The 18,322-nt window shown below is 40.0% G+C and overlaps 1 protein-coding gene across 1 annotated transcript in view; it reads right to left on the reverse strand.

Moving 5' to 3' along the window:
• Positions 1–18,322, reverse strand: part of LOC126299377 (tRNA-dihydrouridine(20a/20b) synthase [NAD(P)+]-like) — a 55,538-nt gene that overhangs the window by 18,240 nt on the left and 18,976 nt on the right. The gene's annotated exons all lie outside the window — the stretch shown is intronic.

Raw genomic sequence — 18,322 nt, forward strand, 5'->3', positions numbered from 1 at the left:
TAGAACTCTCAGCACTGACCATTTTTGAAGAACCTCCAAATATCATTTCAACAGGACTAAATCATTCACACTACACTCAATAAGTAAGTGGTAAGATGACATGCTGATTGTGATGGTAAAAATCCATCATATCACTTCATCAATTTTCCACCATGTCTCTCAACTGCACAAGTTCCCCGAGTGCTGTCACTTAGCTACTATGTAACCCATGTGCTGCCCTCACTATATAATAGGCTCTAATGTGTCTAATCTGGAAACTTACATTGCCAGTCATAACACCAATGATGGCATACACATGCCCGTTTTAGTCTGAGGCACGAGTGCTTTCTGAAATATACTAGACATCTTTACAAAACAATGGATACCACTGCTTCCTTACCTCGGGGACATATACATGCACTCTGGTTCCAGACCACACAAATTAAAGGTTTTGATTCTAGCATGTAAGGGCTAAAAATCATAAGGAGTCCTCTAAAACAGAGCATGTACAGTTCTCTAAACCTAATTGTAATGCACCAAATCAATGGTAGTACGAATTTCGTTTCAGTCACATTCTTCATGTAAATTTATTGGCATTAGTAAACTGTAAGGCTGGTACATATGGTACATTCTTAATTGCTTTGAGTGTTCAATAAAAACACAAAAAGAAACGTTGCAGCAGCCCATATTCATCATCCTTGATGTACTACAACTACCACAGAAAATGATTGTTAAATGTATCAGTACATTATTCCCGTACTTCACTGACAAGAAAGAGGGGGGGGGGGGGGGGGGGGGGGGATGTTACACAACAATAGCAGCTGTGCACATATGAAATCATAAAAAAAGAAGTTCATTTACATATTATGTTTAATAGGATTCTTAAAGGATTAAACAGTATCGTTATCTGTCCTTTCTTCCTTCCAGAGGAAATTCAACTAAAATAGTAATAGTAATGTAGTATATAAATAATTTAACAGTCTAGTCCAGGATCCTTAATCTTGTCATCACAGCTATCTGAATTGTGTTCAAGCAATGAAACAAGTTAAAGCAAGGGAAAAGAACAGCAGTTTTAAGATATTTAAAATATGGAAGGGTGGTACTGCCAGTGTGGAATTCACCCCAACTGAAGATCATCACATGATCTCTTGCCAGAATCCATCCTCTGCACCTGTCTTACAGACAAACCCAACATGAACAACACAGACATTTATTCTCTCTAAAACAGGAGGAGAAATGTAACACACATTGTAACTAAAAATATCAAAACATTTTAAAGAACCTAGTTGTTATAAGAAACAGCTATCAATAAGTATTATAAATAAACTGAAAGCAGTCTTGATTCCATAAATTTTTTAATGTGGTGATCGGTTTTGATCTTATTACAAGATCATCTTCAGACATACAATAAACAGGAATCTCTATAAACATATAAAGGACAAAATCGTATATTGATAACCCTCTTGCTTGTGGCTGGTGGTGTACTGCAATGTGAAGGATGTCAGCTACTAATTAAATACTTGAAACCACGACACCGTCTCCGGCATAACATCATGGATAGCCGATCACTTAAGCTGCATTTCTGCCACTTAAAGTAACATAGTAGTTACTATTAAGCCATTAAACCAATATATACCAACATTTAAAACAATCTTATAGCTTACAAAATATAGTATAAACAAGTAATTACTGTGGCCTAAACAGTTTGGCCCTCTATCATGTACTGTTATCGACCAAAGCAAAAATAATAGCAAGGACGCTACTGTAGTAACCATGGAGGTGTAAGGAGGGGAGATGCCACGACGTCACAAACTTTAAGCCGACAAACCGAGCTCTGCCACTGCAGTTGGGTCAGAAGACTCATTTCTGATTGTGCTAGTGTGTTACCAGATTGCGTTGTTTACGAGTGTACTAACCGTTGGAATAGCGCTACCAAGTTAAAAGGAATCACGTTCCATGCGTAAGTGGCAGCATTCGTAAAATATTGCCGTTTATATTCGTGAGATGTGCGGCCTTGTTTACATTTTGTGAAACTGTTTTCTTCTTATTTTATTTCAGATTTCTGATCAATGAAGCTCGTAGAGCTCTGTGGGTTCATATGGTAAGAAGGAAAGACTGGATACCTAACAAATGGAGCAAAATATGTTCCCAGCAGTTTTGAGAAGAAGATATTGACCGAAATTCAGTTTCGAGTGTTCGGATCAGGGAAAGTGCTACATTTCCATCTCACTTACAAAAGGTAGTCTACGTGAAATCAGCATACTGATTCTGTATTCCTGTAAAACTAGGAAATAAACATAATGCCAGAAAGTATGAATGTTTTAATTAGGCCTTTAATTTCAGTTGTGTTTTTGTCTATAACCAATAATGTGCAGGTTACAGTGGAGTTAATCCATGTAACAGTATTTTCATAGTTTTATCACAGTTTCAGGTGTAAATTTCCATTTTTTTTTCATGAGTGTTTGTGTGTTTTGTGTAATTTTATTTCTGTGTAACAAGACTTCAGACATTAAGTCAAGTTATAACTGTCAATCTGCTCTTCCTCTTTGTCATATTTAATTTTACTTCTTTCAGTCATTAATTACTTAATCATCCATTTTGGAAAATTCAAAAAGTTGAATCAGTATTCTTTGATAATAGTTTCACACATGTAAGCATTTGTGTCTAATGAAAAAACACTACTTAAATGTCCCAGTAACAACATTGCATTTACTCTTGTTATGGGCATTGACAAATAATCATATTGGAAAAGTGCTTAATTGTGTAAGATAGTTTGTATAATATATCATAGGTTCAAGTGTACATTGCTACAATTTCAAAACATACAGTGGATCCAAAACCACCAAATTGACACTTTCTTACTGCACTGAGAGTACATCGATTACTCCCCCCCAAATTGCAGCTTTTCATAAAGGCAGGTTTCTTATCCCCCCACATCCACAGGTGTTTCTGTACTGTCTTAGTAGTGCAAATAAATAGTAACAAATCCAACTAGAATCTACAAATATATAAATGCATTATGGAATGCAAATAATTAAAAGTAGGCTGTAAGGTGTAATTGAACAGTTTTTATTTGTTTTCAATCTTTGTTTTCTGTAGGAACAGAAGAATAGACAACCACCAACACAAAGGCAGCAGACATCAAAATGTCCAGTTAATTTAACTGCTACATGCAGAACTCAAGATGAAGCCACTGCCAGTGGCTTTCAGGCTGAAGCTTCTCACCCTGCTAATCCCACCACACCATTGGATGTAAATCCTGAAGAAACACCAATAGTGAGGAACCTTAAGAGGGATGTGGGTGTGCTGCTGACAAAAAAATGAAAATTATAGGAAGAAAGTCAAAGTTCTTCAGCGATCCAAGCACTGTTTAATAAAAAAAGTGGCATGTTTTAGCGCAGTAATGGAAGAACTGAGAAGAAAACATTTCGTGAATGAAAACAGTAAGTGTTATTGCAAGCATACCTGGAATGCACAAGCAGCTGTTGCAACAACAGGCAGCAAAGGCAAACTCTAAGAGTGCACCTAGAACTTACAGCCCTGAGCTACGTTCGTTTGCTCTTACATTAAACTTTTATTCCCCACAAGCGTATAAATATGTTAGATGCTGCTATGACACGTGTCTGCCACATCCAAGAACATTAGCAAGGTTGTACCAGGGTGTGGATGGTGCTCCTGGCTTTACCACGGAGGCACTTGCCATTATTAAAGCAAAAGCTTCTCATCAGGGCCAGACTAATAAAATTCTATGCAGTTTGTTAATGGATGAAATTGCAATCAGGCAACAAATAGAATTTGATGGAACACAGTATTATGGGTACATAGATATGGGGTCCTCTGTTGCTATGGAAAGTTTACCTGTAGCTAAAGAGGCCTTTGTATTAATGTTAGTCGCAATTAATGGGTCATGGAAGCTACCAGTAGGGTACTTTTTTGACATGTGGATTGACTGGGGAGGAGAAAGCTCATTTGCATTAGCCGTGCCAGTGGCATTCAAGTAGTGTCTCTCGTGTGACAGTTGTGCCTCCAATATGTCTATGGCCAAATGCTTAGGGTGCAATACTGACGTTGATGGATAAAGACCACCTTTTTTTATCAGGGTAACAATTTTGAAGTTGCATTTCTGTTAGATCCACCCCATATGCTAAAACTTGTAAGAAATGCATTAGGGGAGAGAAAACATTTTTGGGATGGGCAAAGTAATGTAATTTCATGGTACCTATTTGAACTACTGCATAAGTTAAAAGTGAAAGAAGGTCTCCACTTAGGCAACAGCATTACAAGTAGCCACATCAATTTTGTGAATAACAAAATGAAAGTTAGGTTAGCAGCCCAGCTGCTCAGCACTTCCGTGGCAGACGCAATACAGTACTGCTGTGATATGAAGATACCAGGCTTTGAAGATGCTTCTGCTACAATAAAATTTATAAGGATATTCAACTGCCTGTTTGATATATTAAATTCCAGAAGCGTTCTGCAGAATGAGTGGAAGCAGCCTTTGAATGTTCATAATTTCAAGGTTGTGAAGAATTTTTAATGGGGGCTCTGGCATACATCAAAACACTTACTGTGTGTCAGGGACAAAGAGTTGTGGACAGTAACAGAAAAACAGGTTTCATTGGCTTCCTAGTGTGTATTTCTAGTGTCTTGCACCTCTATACAAAGCTTGGACCACAATCCTCTGCACCTATGTTGAAGTTCCTCCCCATTTATAAGTGCTCCCAGGATCATTTGGAGATGTTTTTTAGTGCAATCCGTAGTCGTGGTGGGTGGAATAACAATCCAACAGCTCGACAGTTCATATCTGCCTATAAGACTCCTGATTCACAATGAAATCCGTGAATCAGACAGAGGTAATTGTATAGCCCAGGAAGATATCCCTATTTTGACATACAGTGGTCAGACTATGTAACAGCAAATCAATTTCACCAATGAACGTAGCCAATTATTAGATATGGAAACCCATTTGGTGAGCCATGATCATGATTACGTTGAAGCTGAAATGATTCTCTCTGAAGTGGCAACCCATATTATTGTTTATATTTCAGGATTTGTGGTTTGTCACTTAGAGAGAACTTTACAGTGTGAAACATGCTTGTCAGTGTTGCGAGGGGAAGGGAGTCATACTGCCTATTCTCTTATACACAGAAAGAGTAGAGGTGGTTTGATTGCACCATCTGACGATGTTGTGGACATTTGTATGTGTTCTGAAAAAGTATTTCGAAAATACAGTGCAGGAAATAGGAGGGTTCCTGTGAAAGATCTTAATACTAAATGTGTGTCAGAGGTACTTGGCACTTTTCTGTTCCAGCCTGTGTGAGGAATCTGGAGAGCACATGAAGGATAAGCACCCATTAGATAATCACTTGGTACTGCTGATCAAAGCTATTGCGAAAAGGTACCTGCTGACATGTCAGAAACATGCTGCAAAATGTGCAACCGATTCACTCCATAAAAAAATAATTGAGAACAGCATACACGAAATTAGTTCTTTTTAAAGGTCAATGAATTTGTGAACTTTGCTTTACACACTTCTATCCTCTCTGTTATTTAATTTTCCCTTTTATAGCTGTGTTTGAGGGTACATATGAAAGCTTTACCCCCTTTTAGAGAACCTTTCTGAAGTATTTTAATGAGATTGTGTGCACTTCTGGTGACAGTGCATTAAACAGTTTCTTCTCCAGGGTGTATATAGCCATTGTGAATTTTGTCAATGGCTGGTCAATTTTTATTTGCGACATGTATTTTGATGATGAAATGATTATCTTAATTTGTAGCTACATGTAGTTTAATGAGTCTGCATTTAGTAACGAGTTCATTATAATGAGAGTTTAGTGGTTTCAGAACGAAAATTGTGTTTCTTGTCTTACACCACTAAGGCTTTCAACGGCTCATTTGTAAATTGATCCAGGAAATTGGACCACTCCTATGATACACAGCTGTGATATGAAAGTGTTTTTTTTTTTCTCCTCACATTGTTCTGTGGGATGTTTTATCACCAATTCTAGCCATACTACTACTTGTTCTGATAGATACATAATACCAAAAAGCCCATTTCATACTTATTTTTACATTTCAAGACTTACCAAGCAGGAAAGCACCGGTAGACAGGCACAATAAAATAAAACACACACACACACACACTCAAAATTTCTAGCTTTCGCAACCAACAGTTGCTTCTTCAGGAAAGAGGGAAGGAGAGGGAAAGACGGAAGGATGTGGGTTTTAAGGGAGAGGGTAAGGAGTCATTCCAATGCCGGGAGCAGAAAGACTTACCTTAGGGAGGGAAAAAAGGATAGATATATACTCGCGCTCGCGCACACATCCATATATAAATAAAACACACACACACACACACACACACACACACACACACACACACACACACACACACACACACACAGAGAGAGAGAGAGAGAGAGAGAGAGAGAGAGAGAGAGAGAGAGAGAGAGAGAATTTCGAGCTTACGCAACCGGCGGCTGCTTCGTCAGCAAAGAGGGAAGGAAAAGGAAAGATGAAAGGATGTGGGTTTTAAGGGAGAGGGTAAGGAGTCATTCCAATCTCGGGAGTGGAAAGACTTACCTTAGGGGGAAAAAAAGGTAGGTATATACTCGCACATCCATCCATACGAAGCAGCCACCAGTTGCGAAAGCTCGAAATTCTCTCTCTGTGTGTGTGTGTGTGTGTGTGTGTGTGTGTGTGTGTGTGTGTGTGTGTGGGCGTGTGTGTGTGTGTGTGTGTGTGTGTGCGCGCGCGCTTTATTTATTGTGCCTATCTACCGGCGCTTTCCCACTTGGTAAGTCTTGGAATCTTTGTTTTTAATGTATTTTTCCCATGTGGAAGTTTCTTTAACACTGTCCAGATATAATTGTCTTGTTATTGGCACAAAATATATTGTGTAACCTGAGGACATTGAACATATGTAATTGCTTTGTTGTAACTCAAATGTCAATATTAATATTGTACTGTATCCTAAGAGATTAAAATGTTTCTCAAAACTACATTGTTTATAACTTCCCCAAAAATTTTGTTAGTCCCATACTTCACATATGATTATATGGAATGTTAGTGGATGAGCTATAATGAGATTGAAACACTGACGATTTGATAATGCAAGAACACAGCTTGATAATTTGTACTTTAAAATGTGTTTTCGTGAGTTGAAATCTACAAATCATCATAGTATGCCATTTATTGTTTCTCTCTTATTTTATCCTTTACTTTTGCAACTTAATATTACTAGGGCCAAAGAGGCTATCTGTGGGGAAAGTGCCCTGGTCGCTCTAAGGTTGCCAGGGAGACTCAACAAAGGTTGATAGTACACGATATGGGTAAATGATATGCGCATGAGTTACTTTAACCATTAAAATTAAAACTGAACGACATCTTGCCAAAATAACTTCAAACAATGTACGCCTGAAATGTGATTTCAGTAGTGGAATGTTAAAGAAAATTTTATAAAGTAACACTTATATTACCATTCCGATCAATCTTCTGCATATGATGCAACATGATGGCTATCATGAGTGTAAAATTAATGACATTATGCCAATACAATCACTGTCTGGGCAGTCACGTGATGAGCAGATGAAAATGTCTGCGCTAAACATAATGTTATATTGAAGTATAGCAATAACCGCTGGCATAGCAGGGTAGGGTGAAAAGCATCCCTTGTCAAACAGTTAATGACAGATGGGTGACATATAGCATATACATAAGGAAAGAAAATTAATTTGTGCACATATGCACTTAATCCAGTGTGAAATGCTGTGTAATAATTACGATCACATGTAAATTAAAAATGGTTCAAATGGCTCTGAGCACTACGGGACTTAACATCTGTCGTCATCAGTCCCCTAGAACTTAGAACTACTTAAACCTAACTAACCTAGAGACATCACACACATCCATGCCCGAGGCAGGATTCGAACCTGCGACCAGAGCGGTCACGCGGTTCCAGACTGAAGCGCTTAGACTGCAGGGCCACATGTAAATAAATACACAAAAATATAAAGCATAATGTCATACTTAACATATTGAGGAACAGAAGCACATTTGACAATGTCTGAATATGGTATATTAAAATACAACAGTTATAACAAATTGTGGTAAGCAGTAGCGTAACAAATGCAGTCTACAATAATTGTGTAGAAAAACTAATTGTTAGAGGGGAAATATGGTTATCTTGACATTTATACTCATCCAGGCAAACTGAACAATGTGAAGGGTTAAGTATTTTAGAATAATTCCTCAAACAGATTAAAAAATATTTTTCTCTGAAATCCAGTTGTTCTCTTATGAATATAAATTTCAAGTTCTACATCTACATGACTACTCTGCAATTCACATTTAAGTGCTTGGCAGAGGGTTCATCGAACCAAAATCATACTATCTCTCTACTATTCCACTCCTGAACAGCGAGTGGGAAAAACGAACACCTAAACCTTTCTGTTCGAGCTCTGATTTCTCTTATTTTATTTTGATGATCATTCCTACCTATGTAGGTTGGGCTCAACAAAATATTTTCGCATTCGGAAGAGAAAGTTGGTGACTGAAATTTCGTAAAAAGGTCTCGCCGCGACGAAAATCGTCTATGCTGTAATGACTTCCATCCCAACTCGTGTATCATATCTGCCACTCTCTCTCCCCTATAACGTGATAATACAAAACGAGCTGCCCTTTTTTGCACCCTTTCGATATCCTCCGTCAATCCCACCTGGTAAGGATCCCACACCGCGCAGCAATATTGTAACAGAGGACGAACGAGTGTAGTGTAAGCTGTCTATTTAGTGGACTTGTTGCATCTTCTAAGTGTCCTGCCAATGAAACGCAACCTTTGGCTCGCCTTCCCGTGGTCCTTCCAACTGAAGTTGTTCGTAATTTTAACACCCAGGTACTTAGTTGAATTGACAGCCTTGAGAATTGTACTATTTATCGAGTAATCGAATTCCAACGGATTTCTTTTGGAACTCATGTGGATCATCTCACACTTTTCGTTATTTAGCGTCAACTGCCACCTGACACACCATACAGCAATCTTTTCTAAATCGCTTTGCAACTGATACTAGTCTTCGGATGACCTTACTAGACGGTAAATTACAGCATCATCTGCGAATAGTCCAAGAGAACTGCTCAGATTGTCACCCAGGTCATTTATATAGATCAGGAACAGTAGAGGTCCCAGGACGCTTCCCTGGGGAACACCTGATATCACTTCAGTTTTACTCGATGATTTGCCGTCTATTACTATGAACTGCGACCTTCCTGACAGGAAATCACGAATCCAGTCGCACAACTGAGACGATACCCCATAGCTCCGCAGCTTGATTAGAAGTCGCTTGTGAGGAATGGTGTCAAAAGCTTTCCGGAAATCTAGAAATACGGAATCAACTTGAGATCCCCTGTCGATAGCAGCCATTACTTCGTACAATAAAGAGCTAGCTGCGTTGCACAAGAGCGATGTTTTCTGAAGCCATGCTGATTACGTGTCAATAGATCGTTCCCTTCGAGGTGATTCATAATGTTTGAATACAGTATATGCTCCAAAACCCTACTGCAAACCGACGTCAATGATATAGGTCTGTAGTTAAATGGATTACTCCTACTACCCTTCTTGAACACTGGTGCGACCTGCGCAATTTTCCAATCTGTAGGTACAGATCTATCGGTGAGCGAGCGGTTGTAATATGAGTGCTAAGTAGGGAGCTATAGTATCAGTGTAATCTGAAAGGAACCTAATCGGTATACAATCTGGACCTGAAGACTTGCCCGTATCAAGCAATTTGAGTTGCTTCGCAACCCCTAAGGTATCTACTTCTAAGAGACTCATGCTAGCAGATGTTCGTGTTTCAAATTCTGGATATTCCATTTGTCTTCCCTGGTGAAGGAATTTCGGAAAACTGCATTCAATAACTCCGCTTTAGTGGCACAGTCGTCGATAACAGTACCATCGGCACTGCGCAGCGAAGGTATTGACTGCGTCTTGCCGCTTGTGTACTTTACATACGACCAGAATTTCTTCGGATTTTCTACCAAATTTCGAGACAATGTTTCGTTGTGGAACCTATTAAAGGCATCTCGCATCGAAGTACGTGGCAAATTTCGCGCGTCTGTAAATTTTAGCCCATCTTCGGGATTTCGCGTTCTTCTGAACTTTGCATGCATTTTCCGTTGCCTCTGCAACAGCGTTCGGACCTTTTTTGTGTACCACGGGGGATCCGTTCCATCTCTTACCAATTTATGAGGTATGAATATCTCAATTGCTGTTGCTACTATATCTTTGAATTTGTGCCACATCTCGTCTACATTCACATAGTCAGTTCGGAAGGAATGGAAATTGTCTTTTAGGAAGGCTTCTAGTGGCACTTTATCCGCTTTTTTAAATAAAATTATTTTGCGTTTGTTTCTGGCGGATTTGGAAGAAACGGTATTGAGCCTAGCTACAACGACCTTGTATGATCAATTAAAAGAAACTATTCAGATAGTGAAGGGAGACGAAAATTTAATAGTCATGGGTGACTAGAATTCGTTAGTAGGAAAAGGAAGAGAAGGAAACGTAGTAGGTGAATATGGACTGGGGCAAAGAAATGAAAGAGGAAGCCGCCTGGTAGATTTTGGTTCAAGAATCATAAAAGAAGGCTGTATACATGGAAGAAGCCTGGAGATACTAAAAGTATCAGATAGATTATATAATGGTAAGACAGATTTAGGAACCAGGTTTTAAAATGTAAGACATTTCAGGGGGCAGATGTGGACTGACCACAATCTACTGGTTATGACCTGTAGATTGAAACTGAAGAAACTGCAAAAAGGTGGGAATTTAAGGAGATGGGACATGGATAAACTAAAAGAACCAGAGGTTCAACAGAGTTTCAAATAGAGCATAAGGGAGCAATTGACAGGAATGGGGGAAAGAAATACAGTAGAAGAATGGGTAGCTCTGAGGGATGAAGTAGTGAAGGCAGCAGAGGATCAAGTAGGTAAAAAGACAAGGGCTAGTAGAAATCTTTGGGTAACAGAAGAAATATTGAATTTAATTGATGAAAGGAGAAAAATATAAAAATGTAATAAATGAAGCAGGCAAAAAGGAATACAAACGTCTCAAAAATGAGATCGACAGGAAGTGCAAAATGGCTAAGCAGGGATGGCTAGAGGACAAATGTAAGGATGTAGAGGTTTATCTCACTAGGGGTAAGATAGATACTGCCTATAGGAAAATTAAAGAGACCTTTGGAGATAAGAGAACCACTTGTATGAACATCAAGAGCTCAGATGGAAACCCAGTTCTAAGCAAAGAAGGGAAAGCAGAAAGGTGGAAGGAGTGTATAGAGGGTCTATACAAGGGCGATGTACTTGAGGACAATATTATGGAAATGGAAGAGGATGTAGATGAAGATGAAATGGGAGATACGATACTGAGTGAAGAGTTTGACAGAGCACTGAAAGACCTGAGTCGAAACAAGGCCCCCGGAGTAGACAACATTCCATTGGAACTACTGATGGCCTTGGGAGAGCCAGTCCTGACGAAACTCTACCATATGGTGAGCAAGATGTATGAAACAGGTGAAATACCCTCAGACTTCAAGAAGAATATAATAATTCCAACCCCAAAGAAAGCAGGTGTTGACAGATGTGAAAATTACCGAACAATCAGTTTAATAAGCCACAGCTGCAAACGAATTCTTTACAGACGAACGGAAAAACTATTAGAAGCCGACCTCGGGGAAGATCAGTTTGGATTCCGTAGAAATGTTGGAACACGTGAGGTAATACTGACCCTACAACTTATCTTAGAAGATAGATTAAGGAAGGGCAAACCTACGTTTCTAGCATTTTCAGACTTGGAGAAAGCTTTTGACAATGTTGACTGGAATATTCTCTTTCAAATTCTGAAGGTGGCAAGGGTAAAATACAGGGAGCCAAAAACTATTTACAATTTGTACAGGAACCAGATGGCAGTTATTAGAGTCGAGGGGGCATGAAAGAAAGCAGTGGTTGGGAAGGGAGTGAGACAGGGTTGTAGTCTCTCCCCGATGTTATTCAATCTCCATATTGAGCAAGCAGTAAAGGAAACAAAAGAAAAGTTTGGAGTAGGTATTAAAATCAAGGGAGAAGAAATAAAAACTTTTAGGTTCGCCGATGACATCGTAATACTGTCAGAGACAGCAAAGGACTTGGAAGAGCAGTTGAATGAAATGGACAGTGTCTTGAAAGGAGGATATAAGATGAACATCAATAAAAGCAAAACAAGGAAATTGGAATGTAGTCGAATTAAGTCAGGTGATGCTGAGGGAATTAGATTAGGAAATGAGACACTTAAAGTAGTAAAGGAGTTTTGCTATTTGGGGAGCAAAGTAACTGATGATGGTCGAAGTAGAGAGGATATAAAATGTAGACTGGCAATGGCAAGGAAAGCGTTTCTGAAGAAGAGAAATTTGTTAACATCGAGTATAGATTTAAGTGTCAGGAAGTCGTTTCTGAAAGTATTTGTAAGGAGTCTAGCCATGTATGGAAGTGAAACATGGACGATAAATAATTTGGACAAGAATAGAATATAATAAAATCTTTCGAAATGTGGTGCTACAGAAGAATGCTGAAGATTAGATGGGTAGATCACATAACTAATGAGGATGTATTGAATAGGATTGGGGGGAAGAGAAGTTTGTGGCACAAATTGACGAGTAGAAGGGATCGGTTGGTAGGACATGTTCTGAGGCATCAAGGGATCACCAATTTAGTATTGGAGGGCAGCGTGGAGGGTAAAAATCGTAGAGGGAGAGCAAGAGATGAATACACTAAGCAGATTCAGAAGGATGTGGGTTGCAGTGGGTTCTCGGAGATGAAGCTTGCACAGGATAGAGTAGCATGGAGAGCTGCATCAAACCAGTCTCAGGACTGAAGACAACAAAGACAACAACAACAACAACAACAACAACAACAACAACAACAACGACCTTGTGATCACTAATCCCTGTATCAGCCATGATGCTCTCTATCAGCTCTGGATTGTTTGTGGCTAAGAGGTCAAGTGTGTTTTCGTAACCATTTACAATTCGTGTGGGTAAGTGGAGTAACTGCTCGAAATAATTTTCAGAGAAAGCATTTAGGACAATCTCTGAACATGTTTTCTGCCTACCACCAGTTTTGAACAAGTATTTTTGCCAAAATATCTAGGGAAGGTTGAAGTCCCCACCAACTATAACCATATGAGGAGTGGGGTATTTATTTGTTACGAGACCCAAATTTTCTCTGAACTGTTCAGCAACTGTATCATCGGAGTCTGGGGGTCGGTAGAAGGAGCCAATTATTAACTTAGTTCGGCTGTTAAGTATAACCTCCACCCATACCAATTAGCACGGAGTATCTACTTCGACTTCACTGCAAGATAAACCACTACTGACAGACACAAACACTCCACCACCAATTCTGCCTAATCTATCTTTCCTGAACACCGTCTGAGACTTCGTAAAAATTTCTGCAGAACTTATTTCAGGCTTTAGCCAGCTTTCTGTGCCTATAACGATTTCAGCTTCTGTGCTTTCTATTAGCGCTTTAAGCTCAGGGACTTTCCCAGCACAAGTACAACAATTTACAACTACAATTCCGACTGTTCCTTGATCCAAGCACGTCCTGTATTTGCCATGCACCCTTTGAGATTGCAGCCCACCCCGCACTTTCCCGAGGCCTTCTAACCTAAAAAACCACCCAGCCCACGCCACACAGCCTCCGCTACCTGTGTAGCCGCCAGCTGAGTAGTGAACTCCTGACCTATTCAGCGGAACCCAAAACCCCACCACCCTATGGCGCAAGTCAAGGAATCTGCAGCCAACACGGTCGCAAAACCGTCTGAGCCTCTGATTCAGACCCTCCACCCAGCTATGCACCAAAGGTCCGCAGTCGGTTCTGTCAATGATGCTGCAGATGGTGAGCTCTGCCTTCATCCTGTAAGCAAGACCGGCAGCCTTCACCAAAGCAGATAGCCGCTGGAATCCAGAGAGAATTTTCTCAGATCCAAAGCGACACACGTCATTAATGCCGACATGTGCCACCATGTGCCGCTGGCTGCACCCTGTGCTCTTCATGACATCCGGAAGGACCCTTTCCACATCAGGAATGACTCCACCCGGAATGCACACGGAGTGCACACTGGATTTCTTCCCCTCCTTAGCCGCCATATCCCTAAGGGGGCCCATCACGCGCCTAACATTTGAGCCCCAACTACCAATAAGCCGACCCTCTGCGACTGCCCGGACCTTTAAGGCTGAGAATGATCCTCTGAAACAGGGCAGGCAGATGCATCTGGCTCAGCCAGAAACAGTGCCTGACCCCTGTTTGTCAGACGCACCAGGGAGGCTTTCTGATCAGCCTCCGGGGACATCTTTCGCTGCCTGCCACGCCTTGGAATGACCTCCCAATCAACCACAGGCGAGGGATCAGCCCCACTGCGGGCAGCAACCGGGGCAACCACAGTGGCAGACCAATCTGGGAACAGACGGGACGAGGTTGACATCCCCACAATACGCGAGTCCGGCTCCCCACAGTGGTGCCCATTGGCAACAGCCTCAACCTGCGCGACCAAAGTCAGCGCCGCTTGCAGCTGTGAGCGAAGGGATGCCAACTCAGCCCTCATCCGAACGCAGCAATTGCAGTCCCTGTCCATTCTAATCGATGTTGAACAACAGTTACCGAAACACGAGTCCGTGCCTAGATAAGGCAAGCGAAACACGCAAAGAATGTATTAAATAACCTGTGCAAATGCACTACGACTGCGCTACAAACTGCCTGAAATTACGATTACAGTAACAAACTAAATTACACCTATACGAAACTCACACGCAATTTAAGTAAGAATATATGAAGTAAACACTAAAGCGCGATGCTACAACTCACAAATACTAAATACACCTGAAATTTATGAATTGAACAATGCAAGTACCCAAAAACACACAAAGAAATTAAGAAACTATGTAACAAATAAGCAAGCTAGGGGTATACGACTTGCTGCTGGCAGCTGCTTATCCAATGGCGGCAGGTAACACACACCAGCCAACAACTATGAATCTGAGTTCATTCATACCCTTTACGAGAAAATTAGCAACTCTGTTCATAATCCAACACAAAGCCAAGTGAAGAGTAAGTAGAAGTTCACCAAAACAACCTATTTTGGCAATATTTCAGATAAAATGTTTAGGGATACAAAATATACAATCGCCTTTACTACGAACAATTTACTTCAACATAGATTGAGAGACAATATGAACAATAAGAGTAATAAATCTTTAAATTACAGGGTGTATAAAATCACATGTAATAATTGTGATAGTCATTATGTTGGCCAAAGCTGTAGAAATTAATATGATACGAACATAGTAAATCTATTTTCAGGCATCACATTAACCAAAATAAGCATTCTGAATGGATGATCAGTAACAAGAAGTATCTTTGCATACTGTCCCTAAAGAGGTTTTACTTAGTACTCTAGAAGAACTTTAAATTTATATACATAAGAGAAAAGATCCAGAAACTAAGTAACAACTGGATTTCAGAGAAAAATTTTTTTTATCTGTTTGAGGAATTATTCTAAAATATTTCACACTTCAGATTGTTCTGTTTGCCTGGATGAGTATAGATGTCAAGCATCATATCTCTACTGTTACAATTCGTTTTAATTAGTTTTTCTACACAATCATACTCGACTGCATTTTTTACGCTACTGCTTACCACATTTTGTTATAACTGTTGTATTTTATTATACCATATTCAGACATAAGATCAGATGAATGTGCCTTTGTTCTTCAATATGTTCAGTGTCACATTATTATGCTTTATATTTTTTGTGTATTTATTTACATGTGATCATCGTTATTACACAACATTTCACACTGGATTCAGTGCATATGTGCACAAATCAATTTTCTTTCCTCATGTATACGCTGTGTGTCACCCATCTGTGTTTCACTTTACCATGGGATGCTTTTACCCTACCCTGCTACGCCAGCAGTTATTGCTATATTTCAATATAACATTATGGTTAGCACAGACATTATTTCGTCTGCACATCACATGACCATCCAGACAGTGCTTGTATTGGCATAATGTCATTAATTTTACACTCACGATAACTATCATGTTGCATCCTATGCAAACCATCGACAAGTGCACTAATATAGAGGTTATTTTGACGAGATGTAGTTCAATTTAAATTTTAATGGTAACAGTAACTCATGCGTTTATCACCCATACGATGTACTATCAGCCTTTGTTGAGTCTCCCTGGGAACCTTAGAGCAACCAGGATGCTTTCCTTACAGAGAGTCTCTTTGGCCCTAGTAAGACATGTAAGTAGCCATGGTTACTATAGTGGTGTCCTTGCTATCATCTTTGGCCCTAGCAAGATGGGTAGGTAGCCATGATTACTACAGTGGTATCCTTGCTAATATCTTTGCTTTGGTTGATAACAGTATGTGATGGATGGCCACATTGCTTAGGCCACAATTACCTGTATACACTATATTTTGTAAGATAGATTGTTTTGTATGTTCTATGATGATGATGATGAGTCCCATACTCCGTTTACCGAGCGTAGGGGAGCGACGCGGGAGACCCGCGCCGCCATACTAGGCAAGGTCCTAGTGGAGGTGGTTTGCCATTGCCTTCCTCCGACCGTAATGGGGATGATTGATGATGATGATGATGAAGACGACACAAACACCCAGTCATCACGAGGCAGGTGAAAAATCCCTGACCCCACCGGGAATCGAACCCGGGACCCCGTGCTCGGGAAGCGAGAACGCTACCGCGAGACCACGAGCTGCGGACTGTAGGTGGTATTAATTGCTTAATAGTAACTACCACGTTACTTTCTTAAGGACCAGAAATGAACTTATGTGATTGGCTATCCATGATGTTATGCTGGAGACAGTGGTGGCGATTCAAGTATTTAATTAGCAACTGGCATCCACATTGCAGTACACCACCGCCTCCAGCAGACAATTATGGTGTAACATTATTTACTGTTTTGTCAATATACAATTTCATGCTTTGTATGTTTATAAGGATTCCTGTTTATTGTATGCCTGAAGATTATCTTGTAAGATCGAAACCAATCACCGCATTAAAAAACTTATGCTATCAAGACACCTGTAAGTTTGTTTATAAAAATATCAATAATATGATATTTATAAAGGGAATCAGAAGTGTTATCAGTTTCTTTTAAGGGCAATTTCATGAGCAGAGCAAATTTTAGGGGTTGCCATGATAAAAGCTGTATAGCCAATATGAAGGTTGATGTAAAGATAGATCTCTTTAAGACACCTTACCACAGGCAGGAGCTACTGCAGAAACTAATTTCCAACACTCCAGGGAAAAAGTCATTTCAGTTGGCCTTAAATCTTTAACTGGACAAAGAAATGGATGGCAATCAGCTGTGTACTTGTCATAGGATTCATATTGCCATTTGCTTTAAGTGATTCTGATAAAAAAAATATCAAACTTAAACACAAATGGCAGGACATGATTTGAAGCCCATCTTTATCAAATGGGAATCTAGTTCCACAACCACTGCATCCCTTTCCTCTAAGTCATGACAGCAAGACAAGAGGTGGATATGTAGGAAAACAAGACAACAGTATTATGTATAGAACCATGCATCAAACAAGGGGGAAAAAAAAAAAAGGTTCTGTTTTGCACGAGAACATATCTAAATTTCCAGCACAATGTGGAATTAGCTCAGAGCTTCAGTCAGCGAAACTACGAAGGGCAGTACTCATGCATTTATTGTGTTTTAGAGCAGATATTGGCACTGCTGCTCTATGTCAAACTGTTGGAGGCAGGCAACAGGACTGTGTGTCTTAGCCAATCAACAGCTGCTAATTTTATGTCTTCATGGCACTAACATCCGAATTCATAGAATTTTGTGGACAGCCTTTACTTCATATTCTGCTTTTACTGCACACTGACTAGCACTGAAGTCAGCCTATCAGACTTGTGTGCACAAATTCGAGCATTTGCACAGGCTAAAATGCAGTAATGCACAGAGCACAGACATTTGAGGGTATGAGAGTTACTACTTGCTCAGTTAAAAATGTGCCTTTCTCAGAAGTGAAATTTAAACTAATGAGCCAAAGCTACATCTGTTTAGTTTGTTGCCAACTTGCTCTTTGGTTTCCTCAGTGTTTCTGGCTGGGTGTGTGTGTGTGTGTGTGTGTGTGTGTGTGTGTGTGTGTGTGTGTAGCAATGACATGATTGGCTAACTTCAACAATAAATAACCCACAAACAGTGGAGTGGATCAAACTTGGTTAACAAGTATTTCTCAGCACAGCCTCTCCTGCCATATCCTCACACA

Source organism: Schistocerca gregaria, chromosome X, assembly GCF_023897955.1.
Source record: "Schistocerca gregaria isolate iqSchGreg1 chromosome X, iqSchGreg1.2, whole genome shotgun sequence".
In the NCBI taxonomy this organism is placed as follows: domain Eukaryota; kingdom Metazoa; phylum Arthropoda; class Insecta; order Orthoptera; family Acrididae; genus Schistocerca; species Schistocerca gregaria.